Source organism: Brassica napus, chromosome C8 (assembly GCF_020379485.1).
Source record: "Brassica napus cultivar Da-Ae chromosome C8, Da-Ae, whole genome shotgun sequence".
Classification (NCBI taxonomy): Eukaryota; Viridiplantae; Streptophyta; class Magnoliopsida; order Brassicales; family Brassicaceae; genus Brassica; species Brassica napus.
The window spans coordinates 23539938-23560619 of NC_063451.1; the positions used below are offsets into that span (position 1 = coordinate 23539938).

The 20682-nt window shown below is 31.9% G+C and overlaps 1 long non-coding RNA gene across 2 annotated transcripts; it reads right to left on the reverse strand.

Moving 5' to 3' along the window:
• Window positions 1–230: 230 nt before the first annotated feature.
• LOC106345775 lies at window positions 231–13904 on the reverse strand. Of its 2 annotated transcripts, XR_007327517.1 has the most exons (17): window positions 12612–13904; window positions 12390–12511; window positions 12208–12318; window positions 11790–11954; window positions 11521–11613; window positions 11316–11429; window positions 8990–11229; window positions 8207–8914; window positions 8012–8064; window positions 7592–7929; window positions 4617–7537; window positions 4415–4534; window positions 4033–4102; window positions 3641–3756; window positions 1121–3552; window positions 574–644; window positions 231–458 (listed from the first exon to the last, which is right to left on the reverse strand). It is a non-coding gene; the product is annotated as an uncharacterized LOC106345775 (long non-coding RNA). The 2 variants fall into 2 exon arrangements; XR_007327518.1 differs by lacking the exons at window positions 231–458; window positions 574–644; window positions 4033–4102 and having other exon boundaries at window positions 3249–3552; window positions 12612–13899.
• Between the last annotated feature and the right edge of the window lie 6778 nt (window positions 13905–20682).

Consider the following 20682-nt stretch of genomic DNA (forward strand, 5'->3'; position numbering starts at 1 on the left):
AGCCCTGACTCTTAAGATAGACATATGGTGTGAGTAGTTGGTGTAGAATAAGGTTTCGACTTTCTATATATAACGTTATGGTGTAATTAGGAGAAATTTGCAGTTCTGTTTCTGAAATAAAAGGTTATGTATGTACTGTATAAAGTTCATTCATGGTCAGTTGGTCACCAAAAGAGAAATTAACTTGTAGCTAAAGATTCGACAGTTGAGGTGCAGCTATATACACATGCTTGAATACCGGAGTGTCTATAACACAAAGATCTAAATGATGATGAAAATTTGTAGAATCTCATTCTTAGATAAAGTTTTTAGCAAATATCCATATATCATTACAGTCTAAGTATATGGTTTCTTAAAAGCTGAATGAATTCTGCATTCAAGTTAACCTATTTGCATTTCATGATCCCATCTGGGCCATCTTTAAATCCGTAAAATGTTCTTTTTTAGCTGCAAGTGATCTGAAGCCAAAAGAAAATTACAAATCAATAGTATACCTCCAAGATACAACAATACATAAATCATTCGGAAACACACAGAAATGGTCCATTAATGACAATGTGCCAAGTGCTTGACCTGCGGAGAAAACAACACTGATCTTCAGTTTCTGTGGCGACAAAGCTGCCATAGTAGCTCGTTCCCATACCCTGTTGAATTGTAAGACTTATTAGTATACTGTAAGAGTCTCTCTAAGTGTCTGCAAAACTGAACAGATGCTTCGCATTTTTTAGAAACGCTGAATCATGAGGATCACTATCCTTGAACACCAAATACTTTGAAGCCATGGATGCAGCAGTCTCCGCAGCAACCTCAGTCTCTGGAGTGTCTGCACAATTTTAATTGGTCTCTTCTCTTTCATGGTCTCTGGTCTCCAGAGACTGAGGTTGCTGCGGAGACTGCTGCATCCATGGCTTCAAGATCTGATTTGATTTGGATCTGCAGCGTGAGTGCACTTGCCTAACTAAGAAACATGCATCTATCTGTCGATAAGAAAAGAGTTGCAACGTTTGTAAATATCAACTTTTTTGTAAAAGGCATTGCACCAAGTATCATGGCAAGAATCTGGAAGTAAACAAAAAAAAAAGAAAACACGTCTAGGGAAACAAAAACGACCAAATCTCACCAAATTACATGACAATACGTACACCACTAAAATGAACAAATGTCATCAGCTGGTGCATTAGAGTATGATTTATGTTTCAAATGTTTATGGGGCCGGTGGGGACATGTGAGACAATGTTTACTCTAGGCAATCGAGACATGACAGCAAGAGTCTGATCATTATAGTCCTCCTCCGCAAACGATTGTCTGGCTCATGTCGGATTTGGACAGCGATGTGAGATAGAACTGGAGATAGATTGTCTGATGAGAGTTTCGATTTGGGAGGCTAGGATTCGCAGGTTTGGTTGCGGTGAGGATGAGATTTATGAGATAAGCTTCTTACCTTTTTATAGTTAGAGATCCACCGCCTTGAATAGAGGTAAGATGCATTGAATGAGTAATTGTGGTTGAATTGGGTTTAGGAGTTAAGAAGGTCGTAATGGCGTTGAAACATCTCGTAACCATTTGGAGGATAAGAACAAAAGACGAAACGGCGCACTCAAAGCTTGAGAATCGAAGAAGATTAAGAGAACCCTTTTTTGGTATTTTCACGAACAAGACATTGGTCTCTCTGTATCGGGCTGTAATTATGACTTTGACAAAATTAATAACAAAATAAGAACCCACTAAGTATAAGACAAAGTCCCATTCAGATTGTAAACTAAAGCAAAATTCGGTAAAAGAAAGACAGGTGTAAGCTTCTCCTGCACCTATTTACTGACGTGTCTTGATGAGAAGAGAGCAAATTTATTCTTTATATAAATATACTAAGGTTGGTCCACCCTACGGACGGGATGAGATGTGAATTATAAAAATAATTTCAAAACTAAAGTATATGTATAATAAACATTGCTTGTTTTAATTTATTTATATTTTCGTTTGTTTTTGCAAGGCATGTCTGATATTATGGAATATTATTTAATAAGCATTGGTTGTTTTTATGTTTTATAGTCTTACATTTGTTAGAGAGAGACATATATGTGAGTTTGATATATTGTTTGAGTTTTGTTATAATTTGATAAGTAATTGGTAGATTCATGAAATTTAAGATTATGGAACTTTGAAAACTAAGCGAGTAATATTTTTTGATGGTTTTGCTTTTTTGCTCTGTCTTTCCGAATGGAAATAATGTAATTTTAATTGTTTCCTTGAAACCCTTAGTAAGTATTATATTAATATATATTTATTTATATCTGAATATGGGATGAAATAAACATAAGTGGAATAAATTGATTAGAAACATATAGCTGTGAATAATATGTTAATAAGATTGTTAAATTTTGGCATTGTAATCCGAGAACTACATAACTATAGTATCGTTAAAAGTAATCAGTGTTTAATTATTTTTTGGGAATATATATATATATATGAGATTTTTGAAACTATTATATATCAATGAATTGTATAAATATTTATATATCTATTCATATAACTTTCTATCTGAAGTTGCAGGGTTTTTTTTTCACCCAACAATATTATGTGTGTATTGATTAGTTACTTTGTGTATTTCTAAAAAAATACTATTATATTTATGTGTTATGTAATCAGATGTGTTGTTTCATTTAAAACATATATATTTTAAAAACCTATATACTTCTATTTGTTGTTGTTATGAATTTTCCATATTTATTCTTGAAATTATGTATTATGGATTATTTTATGTATTTCAATAATTTTGTCATTATATTTATTATATCTTGTTAGTTTTTATTTTTCTTACAATTTTCTGATTATGTATTAACTATTGGCTGTGGTTTAATCATTTTCAAATTTAATTTTTCAAAACTAGAATTTGCGACTAAAAAATGAAAAAGTTATTTTAGACTCACTCCTTATTTTATTTTAGTTATCCTGTAATGGAGTTATGTATGTATTTATACAAATTTTTCCTTAAATCCATCATATTCGCCCTTTTTTTTTGCAAGTCTAGGTTCGGTGAAACAAAACAAAATTCAATTACTCGCAAGTCAAAAGTCAAGCTTGTTGTTACTGCCATCTAGTGACTTATACTTATTAATGCATAAATTCATTTTACTTTGCTTATATTATTTGGCAGAATATATTTTACAAAGACATATTTTAATCTTATATGTATATATACGAATTGTATTTCACATATACACCAAGTAACAAACTTGTGCACAAATTCATTAATTAGTAACTTATGTGATATTTGAAAGCCTGAAATACATCTTCCTTCCGAAGGTTTTAGTATAAAGAAATAGTTGGATTTTTAATGGTTGCCTTGACTATAAAATAATTATATATATATAATTCATGTTTACATATATTTCAATTCGGTCCAACCGAAGCATCTTCCAAGACTAACACACTGGCTAAATTCACAGTAATCTCTGATATTGTGTAGTTTCAGAAGCCACTTAAGAGACCATTCCAAATACTCGATCGTTCGCAAAAATATCAAACCCCTCAGTGCTAAAGAGCATCCCAAATCTGTCATTTCAACAATCTCATGAACTGGTTCCTTCTTAGCAATGTTTCTGATGCAAAAACAAATTTAAGGAAATGCCTCTTATTTTACCTCTACAATAAGCACAACACAGCCGACAAAGTTCTCATAAACAATCGCAAGAAACATTCTTCAGGATCTCTACTGAAACAGAATAACTCTTGACCCGGTACAACCCTTGCAGAGATCTGCATTATTGATAATCAAAAAACAGCTAAAGATTACATTGCCATGGTGATTATCATTAGCTTTGGTAATAAAAACTTTGATAGTCTCTTTTACAAAAAAAAAAAAAAGAGAGTAGAATATTAAGAAACATAAGTACAGTAACTTTATTCTCTAAAAATAGGCACATTGCATATTTGTTATACCTTTTTACAACTGAAAAGATACAAAGTAGAACACAGAGTTTATTGAACAAAAAATTTCGTGGACTCTATATTGAAGAAACCAAGGAAACGCACCTTTGGTCATGTTTCCACAGCATCAGAGACGTCATGAGAGCCTGATGTTACCTCTTCTGCTAGTCCCAATCTGGGAAAAAGAGTCAGCAATCAGTAATGAAAATGTTAAGCAACAAAGAAAGCTATAACATCAATTGTGTTGTAGTGTAAAAAAGAGAAGGGAACATTACATTCACTTCTCAAACAACTTCCTTTGCAAAGACAAACAAAAAGAGTACTCCAGTTGCGAACATCTTTAATTGTAAAAGACACAGAGTCACAAACATTCCAACATGACAACTAAACCAATCATACAGATTATCACTCGTTGTTAAGTCCATCTTGGATTTGGAACTAAAGTTGTGTGGTACAATAATATATAATAGAGCCTTGGAAGCTTTACCTCCAAGATGATGTTAGGTTCCGAGTTTTCCTATCAAGTTGCATGATTCAAGTGTTCTAATCACCTTTTCATGTGTCTGGTTAATTTCATCTTTTCTGTAATCAAACCCACCTCTTCTATCTGCAAAAGTCTTCAGTATCAGATAACATGAAGCATATTAGTTCAAGTAAGTAAGGGAATGAAGATGATGAGTCACCCGAACCTTGGGAAGCAGACCCTGGCTTTCTCATTAATCATACATTAAACTATTAAGCAAAGTCTGACTCAGATAGCCAACATCAAACAGAGTAGAGCTTTTTTTTTGTGTGTGTGCATAAGATGGGTCGTTAGTGAAAGACAATCATTTCATTGCATAAGGGTTCTTGGGAGAAGAACATGAGATGAAACGACACCAAGACTTCTCAATCCAAGAAATCATCATCAGATTCATCGCACACGTGTCACGACGATAGACTTCGACATATCTCGCTGGAATCTGAGGTGGAGGGCTGGGAGAGAAGGAAACAGTCTTTTATAATAATAGATACCAGGGTCGGCCCGTCCTACGGGCGGGATATACTTTACTTGCGATCTAGATTATTATTTTTGTATGATTTTATGGTTTATGTTTTAGGATTGCATTTGTAAGTGATAGATATGATAATGATTTTTGTCTGTTAGAAATTTTTACGTGAGGAGGGATTAAATATGATAAGATATATTTTGCTTGTTCACAATAGTTGTTTAAGAGTTGTGGCATTGATATGTTGTGAGGGCTTCGAATGGTTTTTATGTTGTTTTCTTTTACAAAAATTTGATCTCATATTCGGTGCATTGTGGTTTGCAATATTTCGGGTTCGGAATGATTGGGTTGTGGATAACTATTTTGTGTATGTTATAAGAATAATTACTCTTTATGTTGAAATAATAATCTTTCGACATGCTAAAGGAGTGGAAGTGGTGATTATTTGAAGTTGCATTTTTTTATTAAAAGTAGAATGTTATATTGAATCCAAAGAGGGTAATAAAGCAAAGTTAATCAAAATAAGAAAACATTGACACTCAAAATTATAAAGATCATATTAGTTCTATAATATTTATTTTCAATATAGAGACGCCACGTAAGGAACATTTAATCTATCTCCAGCATTTTTCAGCTCGAGACATGTCGGTTTGCCGTTCATGACAATACATAAATTTCATGGATTCTTCATATTCTCATGTTCATAGCAAAATTATGGCATAGATATAGTTATCTTTACCACAATTGTTGTTTGCATATGTAAAGATGTATTAGTCCTTATTGCGGTTTTGTTTCAATGTCAAATTTGTTTGTTTGTTTTCCTAATATTAATTCTTGTATAGAATAAGTAAAAATTTTCTTATTTAATCTCTCATACACTGACTTTTACAGTCGTCGATCTGAAATGAATTGAACGGTTTTAGGATATTTTAAATTCTCTGTGTTACAAAAAGTAAAGAAAAATGCATTGGTAAAAATTTAATCGTATGTTTAAAAAGAATCCTGGACAGTGGTCCGTCTTGGAATTTCTACGTGTGCAGCGCCAAAGTAAATTATTAAGTTCTTTGTGAACTTTTATATACTATCATCTCTGTATACTTTATAACATAAAACTTCTACAATTACCTCTTTAAATATTTAGCATGCACATTTGGCTACTTTACTATGAAGATTCCATTTCTGACCTAAGTTTTTGTTTAAAAAATAATAATAATACAGTTATATCATCACAACTACATCATTCACAATTTACATTCGCATCCAGAATGTTCTTGCTGACATGGCGCCCTCAGTTTATAATTAATATTTGATTATATTATAAAATTACTTACAAAAGATAAAAATTATTTAATTTCTACAAATTGTTTTTAATTTAACTTAATAGTACAAATATTATGATATTTAATTAACATATATTATACTTCCTTCTGTATCGAAAATCCACATTATAGAAAAAAAAATGGTTTTAAAAATATTTTTTTTTTACATTTTCAATTCATTACTAAATGGTTAATTGTAAATTTCAAAAAAAATATAAATGTTTTTTATTAAAATTTTATTGGTTAAAAATTACGAAAAATAGTTAGTTTAGAAATTAATCTATTGATAATCAAAATTTCGTATGTTTTCTTAATAGTGGTAAAAGTTCTAAACCATATATATTTTTGAAATGGAAAGACTATTAGATTAGATGGTTAACTAACGTGGGTTATTAAATCTTTAAATATATTGGGATTTATGTTTGTTATCAATTTTGTTTTGCTCGTGACTCGTCACCAACATGTTTTTCGTTTTTGATGTTCAATAATATGTGAAAGTAGGTGTTTTTTTCTTCACATATTTCAACCGCGCAAATGTGGATCTGTTTCATTTTTGTTATATTTTTTTTCTCTATTGTATAGTTGCTTGTATAAGGGTTATGTTCACCTTACCAAATTATATTATTTCTAGATCTGGTGTATTTGATAAACAGCAACAAAACCATAAGTTCTCATAACAGCCTCTGTACCCAGTAAAACCCTTAAAACACATCCAAAGCCAGGTAAATAACCGAAACAGGAAGCATTAACTTATTTTACAGTAAAGCTTAGAAGAGTCGGATCAAGACATAAATTAAAGAGTTAACAAAAGTCCAAAACCATCAAAATCCAAAACGTCTACGAAATCAGCGGAAGAACAAATAACAGGCTAAAGTCATTGAGTATCACTGTAAATTTTGGAGGCAAAAACCTACACAGTGCAGGTTTGACGCCTTTTTGTTTTTCAATCTTCATCTGATCCCATCTTTTTTACTCTCTTTGATCCTTTCTTCTTATCTTCCTCTTCCTCACTATATTTGCTTTCATAATTCTCTTCATTCTCATTTTCTTCTTCCTCCTCCATGCCTTCTTCTGTAACCTCACCCTCCAAATCACTGGTTCTTTTCAAAACCTCAACTTTAAGTAATGTCTTTTGATCACAACTGATCCAAGCATCTCTTACGCCAAACTCATAAGCAAGTCAAATTATTAGTATCTTCTGCAAGTTTTTAGCGTTTCCCCATTTCCAATCTTGATCGGCTTTTAACCTTCTCTAACTTCATTGTTCTTTGCCTCGACGCTTGCTCCTAAACTTTTCAATGTCTAACAAACATCGTTGAAGAAGAGTATAGCTTCAGCTCCATCCATGAAACTAACCTTTTGAAAGAGCCATACATTGTTTGAATCCGCAAGAAGAGCCCATAAGCCTTTCTCTTTGTGGTAAGGAGAGGGCGGAATAGCGCCTAAGAGTCAATTGAAAAGTTTTAGAGTGATCCAAGCTTGAACTATCACCTTCTGTTTTGCACGTGACTCCTACTTTCAAAGAAGGTATCTTTTCTATACACCTTCTCGATGTCTACAACATTGCTCTCCGACAAACCAGCAACCCCCGCAGGAGTTGAAGACGTTCTTCCAAGTGAAGCTCTTGAAATTCTCGGAATGATCTAACCTGCAACGCAATCTTTTGAGCGATGAATTTACTGAGATAAGGGAGCCTACAATAAAAAAAAACAACATTAATAAACCTGAAAATTGTAAACGTTCTGGAAAGTTAACTTTAAAAAACAATCTTGATACCTTAACAATGCACTCATTTAATCTTAAAGCTTTATCCCCTTGCCAACACTGCTCTGTTTGCAAGTACCATCGATTAATATCGTGTTAATAATCACATATGATCACATTGTAAGTGGCAACATCAGGCAAAACAATCACTATATCAAGAATAAACATAGGTTTATTGGTCTCCTCGGATTACCAGTAGCCACTTACCAGAACAATTAGAAGTTATCACATCAGGATGACAGGAACAACACCAGAAACTTTAGGAAACCAAATCTTGTTGACCTGACCAGACCAGAAAACAATTAATCTGTGAGAAAACATTTCCTACAATATTATATGAAAATTCTTGCCATCATTAAACCCTGTTAGCCCATTAATCAATCTGATATAGAATCTATAAACAATCCATCACCGACATTTCCTACAGGTTAGTTCTCAATCTATAAGCAATTAAATTGAAAATAAGGCTAACTTTCTCTATAATTGACGCTTTACATTTCCAGTGGTTTTTTTGCAGTGGATAATAAGTTGGGAAGAAGGTAATTTCGAGGCCAAAGTGGTTTGTTTTGCCTTGCATGTTTGAAGTTGTTCACCCTCTTTTAATTCAATTCCTTCCCAAGACTCTGTTAATTTCTCAAAACCTTGTAAGTGATAACATCGGATTTTCATAAAATGGTCAGAGAAGAAGGCTTAAAACAAAACCTCAAAAAACAATTTGTTCAAAGAATTAACGTTAGTTTCCTTTTGAAGAACTTCATCAGATTTCATAAAGTAGTCAGAGTAGTATGAAAGCAAAACCTGGAAACTCGATCTACCCAAACTTTAGGTACTGCCGCTTCCAGTCAACTGATTCTTAAACGGTATTAGGGATTGAAACCAGGACCCTCAAAATCATTGTACGGAGCCTTCTTAGATCTGCAGCAAGAAAATTGTCATTGTATATCAAATCAATAAAAAATTGCAGATGAGAGATGAGGATGAAAGAGTTACTCATGTTTTGATGAAGCCACGAAGACCTGGTTTAAAGCTTGAGTTGATTGCATCTCAAAATATCATGAACGCATGGAAGCTTGATCGCCCTTATGTTCACATATTTATACCTAACACACACCGTCTCGCAGAACTCATCGTGAGCGACTGAATCAATGAGATTTAACACGAAAGCCTTAAATCGGACCGTTTCAGATAATCTGAAGAAACTCAGGCGTCGACGCCGTAGAATGAAGGGGAGAGAATGTGTTTTGTCTTCCTGAGACACGTGTCACTTTTTTAGAACATGACTTTCTGACCTGTCTGCTGAGGTGGCGTGTTCTGGAGTGAATAAACTCTACTTTATATAAATAGACTAGGGTCGGTACGCGCGTAGCGCGGAATTTGGTTTACATGTGATCTATGTAACTATATAATTATATACTTCCGTTGTTTGTATTTTATGTTTGTTTTGCAAAAACAGTGTATTTTGACGTTTATGGTCTTAAATAATATTAGGGTTTGTAGAGATTATGTCTGAGGTGTATGTGGACTTTCTTATTGTATTTATTTACAATTATTAATCTATAATTTGTTGGTTAATTGTGGGTTTCTCTAATTTGGGCTCTTAAATGTGTGGATGTGTATATTTGATTTGCATGTCAGAGTATAAGGTGCTGAACACCTACAAACTTATTTGAAATATATTGGGTTGGAACTAAAGTGTGCATTACGGTTTGGTATGTCTTTTGTTTTTAAGAAAATTGTTCATTTCTGTTTTAAAGGAGATTAAGTTATAGCTATTAATTTGAAGCATAAGGACAACACACGTAGGCAAAGAGAATTTATTCTTTGAAAGGTAACATCTGGTGTGAAAGTGTAAAAATATAAAACCAATTTAAAAAAAACTACGCTAAACTGAATATAGTACTTATAGTTCTTATGGGTTTGAAAGTAAAAAAATCCAACAGTTCTGGAGAGATGTCAGAGCTATCTTATAACTAAAATAATCATGCTATCAATATAATTAATTCGAAGTTTTGAAACAAATATAACTGTCTAACTTGACCAAAAAAAAATATTTATATATATAACTGACTAACTTATAATATATAATCCTTACATTAATTTTACTATACAAAATCATTTCTTTGCGTTATACAGTATGTAAATATTATATACGAAAACGAAGTTAACAATGTTAGTGAATTTATATTTACTTAAAAAATAAATTCTCATTTGCAATATTATAAAAATAAATTAGATTTATTAATTGTTAGGATTTTTGATGAAAATGCTGTTTTAGTTTATTTATTTAAAATAATCAACTGGAAATTGTTAATAGGCAAATTTAAATTTAAAATATGAAATATGAATATGAAATAAATAATAAAATAATGTGATTCATCATTATAAAAAAATTTGAATGTTGAGGTAAAAAATTCTTTAATTTTTTTTAATTATATAACACCAAAATTTACCTAACCTGATTTACTTAACCAATTAGTTTTGTTAATGAATGAATTAACTTTTGAACAGAAACATTCTCTGTGTTTTAGAAAATTGTAATGACATGATTTGCTTAACCGATTAGTTATTTAATGAATTAGTTAACTTTTAAACCATCTATGTGTGTTTTACTGTGTGTTGTGTGTAGACGTGTACCTATGTACCTATTTTCTGGTCAAGACAATACATAATTTTATATAACTTTTTTTGACTAAAAATTATTATTTATAACTTCCTCTTTCTAAAGAAATCGACGCTGCCATTATCATCATCTTCCTCTCCTTCAGTCGTCTAGTTTTTTTCTCCTCCTCATTCCTTTCTTTTCTCTTGTCCTCCTTATTTTTTTTTTTTTGTCTTTTCCTTCCCTTATAAGGATCAGGCGTCAAGTTATTTTAGTTTAAATAAGTATATCGGATTACTATCAATTTCGGTCATATCTCAATCCAACATATAAGGCTGATGGGGTGTTACATTTTTTTCTTTCAAATGCATAGGGAAGAGGTTCTTCTCAGGGACTGGTTCATGTCTGAGGACTGAAGTTTGTATCGTTGTCATCGATGTAGGGAATGTGAAATTGAGTCATCAAGACTGTCTAAGGAAGATGAAAACTCTTAGGTTTGTAAAGAATTAACAACACATTTCTAGCAGCATTACAAAAACATGTTCTAGCATCCCATTCTCCTATAGCTTCACATGCGTCGACAATGTATTACTTTTCTTCCTCTTCTATAATCATAACTATTGCCATTGTGCTGAGAGAAAAAGTAACACATTTTTCCCAGTCAAAACAGACCAATTATCTTTATGTGGAGATAAAATGAGGGCATGTACTATATACCTGCTCAAGAATTGGGAAGAAGGCAACCATTGTACATTGTACGAGCACCACCTTCTAAGGAGTCCTTTGTTGTTTGGTAAACATGTACCTAAACAGACTGGGAAAACCCTCCACCTGTTTGCAAACAGGAGCCACCAAATAAAACATGGGTTACCGAAACCAAACTACATTACAAATAAATGTTGGGAAAGAGGGAGAGACAAACCTTAACAGTTCGGACATTCTGTAAACTCAAACCTATCTTTGGCTCGTTTTCGGTTGGGAGCTTTCCATTTTCTTGTACCCCCGTACATATCACCTAATCATATAAACACATAAGGGCATCAATGTTAAGCTCTTGAAGCTTAAGCATATCAAACGGAAACAGAGAATAGTTACGACTTTGAACATAGAAAGATGTCAGCTTACGCAGAGTAATCATATATATATATATATATATATAAGAGTTTAGTAGGCTAAGAAAATGTAACTCACAAAGAACAGTACCAATGCCCTGGCAGTTACGGCAAACTCATGGTTTCTTGTCTAAAGCATCTGCGTTTTGTACAGAGACCAAAGTGTAGGCATTGGTAATTAAAGCTGGAGATAAGCACACACATGTCATCATTCACTGTCTCCTTGACATCGATTGCTGATGCCCTGCAGACCAAGAACACAACCCAACTAAGAAGACTCTGAGATTTTTCTTACCAAAAGGTAATGTAAAGCACGTGCATACACAAGTGTAGATTTTAAACTACAGCTAGCTCAGCTCCCAAACTTACAGTGACCAGTAACATTTAAATACATACACTAATGTTCTTAGCATCAATGGAAGCCAAGAAAAAGATATTGACTTTCACAAAATAGTGAATTTAATATTGATAAATATAAAAAGACCCAGACTTTGCACCTGGGTTTCGTTGGTTTGTCTCCAGTGAAGAATTGGAATCGTTCGAACCGAAGCTCTGATTGTCTGGGCATGATTTGGCGAGGATAAAAACTCAATTCCTGTTTGGTGCGGCTAAAAAAGAAACACTATTGTCACGAAAAGAAAGAGGATAGTATTAATAATGTTGAGGATGAGGATGTTACAGATAAACGAGGAAGAAGCTGTGTGAAGACGCGATTAGATTGCAAAGAGATTAGATGAAGCCGCAATATCCATCCCGCTTAACGTTTGAACACTTCCTGGTCTTCAAATCAGAAAAAAAAACCTAGAGATGGCCATTTAGAGAGATGAGTAGAAGATCAAGAATAAAGGATAAGCAGCAGAGAAATGAAAAGAGCAAGATCTCCAGAAGGGTGAATACTAACCTATTTATAACGGAGATCTCGACGAACGCATTGATGCCATTAAAGTCAAGTTCTGTTACAGGGAGAATGAGAACGATGGATCGTCATTCTCGCCGCCGAGATCAGACTCGGATGAACGAAGGTGATAATTAGGTTTAGCGGGGTGACGCTTTATGATGTTATTCGCAGGAAGCGACGAACGGACCGAAGCCCAAATTTGCCAAAAACAACAAAAAAAAACTCGTACGAAAACGGTGAGTTTTTCAGGAGGGGGACACGTGGCGACTCCAAGACGCGCGACTTTCCTACGTGGACGATGACGTGGAGGCCTGTGAGAGAAGCAAACAGTCTTTTATATATAAAGATTAGGGCCGGTTCGCCTTACTGGCGGGATAAAAATTTAAAAACAATTTAAATAGTTAGAATGAATGTTTAATATAAATTTGTATCATATAAAAATATACATATTAGTTAAATATTGTACATGTTAATGTATTTGAATACTAAATAGACTATGAAGCTACCAATATTTGCTTTGATTAGGGATATTTGCTTAGTTTGATTATTGTTAAATGAACTATGTAAATTAAATTGGTTGGTAAGCTGTTAGTACAAAACTATATGTCATGTCTTGGGATTTTTGCTCTTATACCATCTTTTTTTGCAAAAAAACTCTTACACCTTATTTCTTTTGAGGTTGGGACGTTCATCGGATTTACTTGTACGTGGTTGTTGTTTTGATTAAGTTATTTAAAGTAGTTTTCTTTTCATGGTTATATACATGCAGGTTTCCTTTTTCTTTATTTGGCCAAATATTGGAAATTATAAATATACCCTACCACTAAAAATATTTCTATGTATATATAATTTTTAAAGAAATATTATTCAATGTTTATTCCGCCTTGATTAGGACAATAAGTTGAATATATCTTAGACCACAAATCATAAATATTCACAGTCTTATACATTTTGTTCTTCAAGTTATTGTTACTTTTATTTCCTTTTATACATTTCTCTTAGTATTTATGTATGCATCCATGATATTTTTTAAAAAGGATTTTTCATTAACTAATGTATTTATTGTAGTTTTAAATATATTCTAGTTTTCGTGCACTTGATTAAATTTTTTTGGCGTTGGTGGTATTTGAAGTGGTTGAGAACCTGAATGGATATTTACTTTCATAAAGTTTTTGGTGTATGTTTAAAAATAAAAATTTCTAAAGGCTTTTAAATCATATGAATATAATATTCAACACATTACTGTTGAATGTTTATATACTTAAAATTCTGACGTAAGTAATTGCAAATTTGCTGAACTCATAGATTCGTTGCTACTTTATAAATTACCGCAGGACGAGGTACATAGGATAAAGATTGCTTTGATGATAATATAACGTCCATATCGTAATGTGTGTTTTTTTTTTATCTACTATGTATTAAGAAATAATTAACACATTCAATAATATTAAAGAGTAAAAAGACCTGTCAATCCCCTATATATTATTTGTGAAACATTACAACTTCTTTTTGTAGCCACATGTTATCACTAGGATGATTCTTAGAATTACTAGAGAAATAGGTTGGTCCATCTAATTATATAATAAACTTTTTATTAAACTAACCATAAATTCATTATTAATGTCAATTATTATTTCCTTAAATAAAGATTACGGAATTGCTTAATGTGGATAAAGTATATATGACAATTAATGATTTTGAATAAAAAAGATCTGATAAAAAAAATGTATCTTCTATCAAATTTGTTTAATTTAAAACTATTAAAATAACTTTAAAAAAACAAAATAACCATATTATAAAATTTTAGATTTTTCTGTATATTTTATATTTTGAATTTTAAAAAATGACTATAAATTACTAAAATTGTTAAAAGTCTCACATTCAAATTTTGCGATCCATGATTTAAAATTTTTGTTATGACAAAATACAAATGATTACAAAATCATATAAGTAAAAGTCTAATTTAATTAATCATTAAGATTTAAAATATATATGTATATATATATCATTCTAAATTAAACTATAAACCATATTGAATAAATAAATATTTTAGTTTCAAAATTTACTTTGAATAATTTTTTTGATAAAAGTTTTGAACTAACATTGATAAATTTTTTTAAATTATCAATTACTAAAATTATTAGTCCCACAATGAAAATTTTGTTATCAGTAATTTAAAGTTTTTGCTATTAAAGATACACATGATAAAAAAAACATATGAGTAGAAAACACCATTAAAAAAAAAATAGACATTAATATTAAAAATATACTATGTATGTTAATATCATTTAAATTTAATTACATATCCTATCAAATTTTTTAAAAAAATTGTTTGTATTAATAAAATTGATTTATACGTTCGCACCAATTTTATTATATATGTAATAGTTAATGACTTTTAATTATTTAATATATATTTATTATTTCATAATATGTAAGAACATATAATACATAAAATAATTTATATATATAATTTTTATCCCGCGCAAGGTGCGGGTCTTAATCTAGTTGTTCATAGTATAACCCCAAAGTTAAACTCAAACCCAACCAAAGAAATAAAACCCAGAAGACGGACACGTGTCGGCCTGTCAGAGAATGACTTTCCATGTGGCATCACAGGAGGGTCACCAACATATTTATATATATATATACTAGGATCGACCCGCCCTACGGGCGGGATATACTTTACTTGTGATCTAGATTATTATTTTTGGTATAATATTTTTGGTTCGTGCTTCAAGATTTTATTTTCAAGAAATGTGTATGATAATGATTTGTCTTTTAGAAAGTTTTAGGTCAGGAGAGATTATATGTAATAAGATATATTTTTCTTGTTTACACTTGTTTATGTTGTCCAAAAAAAAAATAGTTGTCTCTATGTTATAAAATTGTGATATTGATATACCGTGAACGCTTTGAATGGTCTTCATGTTGTTTCATTTTACAAACATTTGAGTCTATATTAAAGTGTACTAATGGAGATTATGTTGTTTTCTATAATTTTAAATTAAGTTTTGGTTTCATATGAATTTAAATATACCTTAAATATACAATGGACCGGTTACACAAATATATTATGGTAGGTAAATAAAAATTTTGTTTTGTTTTATTTATTATGAACGAACTAAAATTATTTGTACTAATATTATTTAATTTCCATAACTGGAAAATTATATTCAAGAAAGCAAGCTACACGAATAAAAGTCAATTAAACGTTAGATACGATCAAAATAATCTTTTCTCTTGTTCATTCAAATTTTATGTAAAAATTAATTTAATTTACAACTGATTTTTTTTTAAATGAGCTTTATAATAATTGAATTATCTTAAAAACAAACAGACATATAAAATTTTGGTTTAGTGATTAAATAGATTTATGAATCTAACTATATTCACAATTTTGCAATCGACAATATATATATAATTTTTCGTTTTAATTTGATCCAACTAAAACGTGTAATGGAAAAAAGATTCTGGACAAAATGGTTGTGTAGCATAGAACTATTTTTTTTATTAATCGTCTTTAATATTATCTATATATGGAGAAGAGTTGTAAGCACTATATCTTTAATTTCATATTTTTCTTTTCATTCTTCCCAATATTTCTCTTTTTTTTAGATCTACTTTCTTGTGCAAAAGAACCACCGTGAAACTCCCGGTTCCACCGCAACTGACGCAAATCCTTGCACCACCACTGTCAGCACATATTTTACCACCACTGCCGCAACTCCTTCATGGCCTCTGCCCTCCTTGCACCGCCACTGCCGTAACTCCTTCACCACTGCTACCACAACTTTTTCACCGCCGCTGCCGCAACTCTTTGCACCGCCATGCCTCTTTCTTTGCATACAGCCACCGCAACTCCTTGCACGACCACCGGTACAACTCTGTTTACCACTACTTCGATTCCGCTCACTTCTCATCCGCTATCTCCACCGTTGCATCATACACCACCAATTTTATAAAATTTATTGCCAACAGGAAATCTGTTCTTTCCTTTCAAGTTTTTTGTTATTGAATTTTTACATTTATTATGCAATGAAATATATGAAGATTTTTAATATTTGTTATAATTTAATTAAAATAATTGTTTTTGTGTATAAATATTTTCAGCTGCCGAAAATTAATCGGAGGTGGATTACTCAAAAAGTCATCGGTACATTCAGATGATTTTCAGACAAACTTTTTTGACAATATATGTTATTGTAACTTACCGAGAATTTTCCAACAAATGGTGATTTTCTAGATCCAAACTACGATGAAATTATGATTGTCAAAAATGATAGGAAACACTCGTTCCCGATAAACTTCTGTTTAATATGGTTGTCGTGTATCACTTCTTTTTCTTGTAGTGAATGGGCTTTATTAAGCAAAACATAAAACTCAATTCTAATCGAGACCCACAAATATTGCTTACCAAATTAAATGAAACGATGTGTTTTAAAGACCGGGACACGTGGCGGCTCTAAGATGCACGAATTAGTGAGCTGGAATCCTAGGTGGACACCCTGGGAGAGAAACAATCTCAACTTTATATATATATATATATATATATATATATTTATTTGAGTTTAAAAGTTTTAGTTATTTTTGTTGTCTTTTCCAAATTTCTTACACAAAATCTTTGTACATTTTTATTTTATAATTATTTTTGTCATATTTAGTGGTATGAATGTTTTTTTTGAACTGATTCTTTAGTGGTATGAATGTTAATGATTCTTTAATGGTATGAATGTTTACTGGAATGTTATATTTTTATTTTGTTTATGATATATGCAAAAACAGGAAATTGTTAAGTATTTTTTCATGTGAATATTAATTTTCTGATTTTGTTAGAAAATTAAAAAGTAAATTCATAAATTGATATGAATATGATTTATATTATAAACTAAACAAAAATAGAATCATCTAAACATGATCATTTTTATTTTATAATTTTTTCATTATTTTATTACAGTTGAGATTATATTATAAATTATTATCAGTATATATTTAATAATGTATTTAAAACTTGCCGTCGATCCCAAGAAAGGCTCGCATGGCACTGCAAGTAACAATCAAGTTTTTGTATCTAAATCCACGAATCTCTGGTTTTCCTCTGCATAACATGATTATACCATAAAGGTAAATACTATTATTATACAAACCTTCAACTGTTATGAAGATGTGGAAGGCCTCTCTCTCAGTGTTGTTTTGTGAAAACACTCTTTGTACTCCTCGTATGAAATGTGCCTTCAAGTTACCGCTAGCAAGACATTGCTCCATAAGACCATTGTACCTATGAAGTGATGCTAGTGGGTTCACTGTCAATGCGTGTAGGTTGATGATCATGTAGACGCACAGATCTTATGCAGCTTTTGCAAGGAATAGATTTGTTTCCATGACGATTCAAATTTTTTTTCTTGAAACCAATGCCATTCGTGAAATGATCAATGGTATTTGCGGTATTCTTTGGTTTACTATTGTGGCTCGGTGAGTAGCTCTACTTTAAGGTGCGATGTGAGCCTGTGGATCGCTGAATCAATGCTGTAAGCCTGTAACCAATGTGGTGTTATGAGATCATTCATTCCCGACTGGAATAAGATCGGGTAATTTAGTTCCATGCATATGTTATTGATATTATTATTACAATTAGTTTAAGTTTATTGTGTAATGATGATCGTTTACATAAAATGTGGGATTAATTTAAGTTGATTGAATTCATTAGTATTAATTTTTTGGACTACCGTGCCTTACTTTTTCCTTTTCAGGGTCGATTAACTGTTGAACATTCAGAAGTCTTTTTTCTTATTCGGAATATTTTCGGAAAATTATGATCTATACGATTCTTTTACTTTTAGAAGTCTTTCCACCACAAGAAAGAAAGAAATCAGAGTTTTTCAAAAGAGAATCTATAAATTCTTATTATGTAGAAGTCAATGAGTTACACCCTTAAAACTTTAATCATTTTAACTTTCCATTTATGTTTTGGCGTGTGAAATATGTGAGTAATAAAAATGTTATCTAATGGCTTCCTGCGTCTTTGTCATCTTCACCGAAGATGCAGCCTACAACCCCACAGTGAGACCAAGTTAAACAAAACATAGACTTGTATTACTTTTCAGTTCTCTGTATTTAGATATACACCTACTTCTCTATGTGTACTTGATTGGTTGGCATTCAACTACCTTCATAGCTGCATCCACCATTGCTATATTGAACCACTGACAATTCCAAGCACTTCTGGCTCCATTTCCTGAAAACCAGAATCATGACAGGAGATTTATAATGAGTTTTAATACTTTTAAAATTAACAATCTCAAGTAGAGTTCCACGGGCATCCAAGTTTTGATAACGTAATCCTATTTAACTACCAATAGTCATTACTTGTACATCCGAAGTACACTGCAGCATCATAGCTCGTTGAATTTCAGCTCTCCTTTCTTTACTATTGGCTGTGATATATGATCGATCAGTAGTGACTCGCATATCCCTATCAACCTGTAGAGACTTAATAAGTTATGCAGAGAGTGTACCGAAAAAGGTAGATAAAGACTTTGAAAAACCAGTAATACACAGTTAGCATATGCATTCAATATACAGAGTAAGACTCAGCTAATTTAGAGTCTTGCAACACATGTAATCAAAAAAATTATAGTGGCAACATTAGAGATTATTAGAGATGGGGATGATTGTGTTACCGGAAATGGTGATTAACTTTCCAGCTCCACCTCAATCACCAATGAGAGCAACGATTAGGCTCATGAGTACAGCTAAGCTTTTTGTTAGATGTTTCTGAGCCATGGATCGAGTCCTAGATCAAGAAACCCATGCATTACGTATCGTCCTGCTTTAAGTTCAGAGAGTATGGTCCAGCTCTGCCCTGTTGCAAGAAATGCAATTGCGAATAGCTTTGATCCATTTACCAACAATGTTCTATTTGAAAACAAAGAAAGCAGAAAAAAATTTCTTCTGAAACATTCTGTAAACGAACAATAGCAGCAGCAAGCAAGCAATTTACCTGTTGGAGAAACTTTTCTAGTTATACACACCATAAACGTCCATCTAAATTCATCTTTAGGAAACCCAACACAATCCTATTTCATTCTACATTCTACATTCATTCAATCTCAAGAGAAAACAACATGTTAAACCACCAAACAAACATCGAATCAGCATATTGTGTCAGATTAAAAAGTAACAGAATCACTAAGGACTGAGACAAACGGCTGGGAAATCACGACAGATCTAAGGAGTTACCTTTCCATCAACCCAAAGCGTATCAACGCCCATGAGCTCACCACCTTTCTCTACATTTCGGGCTTCCCGGAAATGCTAAAACCTTGTCTCTACACGCTGCCGTTCATAGAGTATGAGTGATAGAGTTAACAAACGAAATTTTCTAAAAAGTTGGGTTTGGATCTCGACTGAGAGATGAGTTTGAACCGTAGTGATGATAATCTACGTCACAGTCTCCTTATATCATCAGTTGCATCAACAACCGCAAAAAAAAAAAAAAAAAAAAAAAAAAATTCAGAGAACAAAACCTCAAAAGCGAATCATTCGAAGAATTGAAACTTGTTTCTTTTTGAAGAGCCTGCATCAGATTTCATAAAATAATCAGAGTAGAATGAAAGCAAAACCTGAGAATCAATCATCGATCTACCGATACCTTAAATATTGCATCTACCAATCAAATGATTTTTAAGCGATTGAAACTGGGGCCAAAAAAAATCATTATGCTGAGACTTCTTAGATCTGTTGATGAAGAAAAGCAAATGCGCACTTTATATAAAACCAATTAAAAGATTTGCAGATGAGAGATGATGATGAACCGATTTAATACTTTCGTTCATTGTATCTGTCCATAACTTCCCGGGAATCAGAAACTGCATCGAGATCATTAAATAAGAATATCAAAGAAATCAGATCATAATCGAAAAGATCCTCAAACACACGATTGATAATCAAAAATAATCTGAAAAACACGAAAGAGTAGCAAAATAAAAATTATAATCAAAATCTTTATCACGAAACGAAGAGACGAAAATCTGGTAAAAATACCTCAGAGCAGTTTCAAGAGGATTTACCATGA